Raw genomic sequence first — 2,334 nt, 5'->3', positions numbered from 1 at the left:
TATTTATTCTGAAATTCTGTATTAGCTGGACGTCTTACATATTGTCTTGAACATGTACTTCCATAAAGAACGATTTACGGTACATCGGTCCATAACATGTTGCGTCACTTTTTGATGTGCCAAATCAGATATTGCTTTACAAACTGCAAACGTTTACGGTATGTTTTTTTGTCAACAAAGGAAACTTTCGTGAACGGTATGCATATAAACTGTTTTCTCTTAAGCGCCTACAAACATTGTGTCACATTGTAATTCAAGATCATCTTTGACTTGCTTGGCCGATGAAAATGGTTTGCTTTTAACATACTTTACAATTCCTCGGTCTTCTTGGGCGGTAGTTATGTTTTTACCTCGTTTTTCAACTTTTGCTTTATAATTCAAGGCATTTAAAATCATCTTTGCTGAACATCCAATAATATTTTGTATATATAAGTAAGATTTATCCTCTATGACGCTTCAAAATAATGTTGCGTTCTGTTGGTGTACAATGACGTTTTCAATTTTATCAAAAATAGCGGTATTCTTGGTTGTATTTCAGTCTTGTATATAAACACATAAAAAATTTCAGAAAAAATTTATACAGATAGAAATATAATACAGATATAAATTTATACAAATTTATATATTATACAGAAAAAGAGTAATAATAAAAATATGAACTTTTTAGTTTAATAAAAATATGAACTTTTTAGTTTAATAAAAATATGAACTTTTACTGCTAATTTCATGCTCACAGCTGTAGTAACAAAATCTTGTTTGTTGTGTTTCATTTACAAAAAAATTTTTAAACAGAACTCTTTTGTAAATTTATGTTTTTTGTAAAATTATGCTTTATTATATTACTTTGTTCGGCTTTATTATACCACTCTGTTCCTCTTTATTATTCCACTCTGTTCTTCTTTTTTGTCATTGTGTAGTTTTGAATCAAAATAACCAGGCTTGTTTTTAAACTTTTTAACAACCTGAAAAATTTTAAATTTAGTCATCGATATTCTATCGGTATACAACTTTAAAAGGTTTTCTTCTAATGGCAGTTTTTATTTTCTTCTTACTTTTCTACCAATAAACGTATAAATTTATACGTTCTTCCAAAAATCTTTATGAGATATTATTTTAAGAGAGTTAGTAGAATCACTTCTCGATAAAGTTTGTAGCTACATGACACTCAGCTTTGTAGAGAGAATTCAAAAGTCAAGTTTTAGATTATATTTTTCTATGGGTTCAAATAAATGAAATAGAGTTTGTATTTTGCGAGCATAAATAGCATATTGATTTTAGATTTAAATTGATGGGACTAATATCTCTGTCAGATTCCACTTATAAGTAACCCTTTTACTGTAAAGGTTTTATTGGAATCAAATCTTTACTGGTGCTGATCTTTATAATCTAGAAATCTAATGGCTTCATAGTTTTTACTTTGACAAGATTCACCGAACAAGTCAATGCTTTTGACTTAAAGTACTTTGGTAAGAACTTTGGAAAATAATTTACCCGAATGGTCACACACAAGCAATTAACTCCAGAAGGCAAAATAAAGTACACTAGATTATTAGAGAATTATTTTTTGAACAAAGTATCTAGACAGTTGTCAAGACAAAAAAAAAGATTAATTGAAAAGTATTTAAAATTATACTATTACGAAGACAAAAATAAGAGAGACAGTGCTACAAAGCAAAACTTATAATTATAAAAAAACACACTTTTTATAAACACTTATAATGAACAAAGGTATACAACAAATATTACACCAACCAAAATATACAAAATAAAATTTTGATTGGAAAATAAAAAGCATGCATACAATAGTATAAGGCCGAAGAATGAAAAAAACAAACATTGATGCTAATGTATAAACGTAATTTGTGTAGTAGTTAAGTAATAAACTTTTCCTCAGAGTCGCGTCTATTATCACAGGCGTTTCGAAGAGGGTCACCGTACCCGTTTTTTAAAACGCCTTTAAATGCTTTTTACGCATATCAAGAAAAACCCAATTTAAAAAAATTAATAGGAGAAACTCTTTACAAAACGTTTATAAAACGTTTATAAAACGTTTTAAATGAAACTAATAACTAAATCAGTTTATTTTGTAAAAAAGTCAAGTTTGATTTTTTTAACTTAAGGCGTTTTGAAAAACGGCTTCAGATCAGCACTAATAACTAGTTAATCCTGTCTGATAAACGTCATTACCAGTTATGCTTAACTCTGCAATTCTGAAATTGTGAATTTCGATGGCTTTATATTTTTTATTTTGACCAGGTTCACAGAACAATGTTTTTGACTGATGGACATAATTGGTAAATTAAAAAAAAAAAATGTGACATGGGTTACATTGAC

Source organism: Hydra vulgaris, chromosome 09, assembly GCF_038396675.1.
Source record: "Hydra vulgaris chromosome 09, alternate assembly HydraT2T_AEP".
Taxonomy (NCBI): Eukaryota; Metazoa; Cnidaria; class Hydrozoa; order Anthoathecata; family Hydridae; genus Hydra; species Hydra vulgaris.
This window is presented reverse-complemented; position numbering follows the sequence as displayed.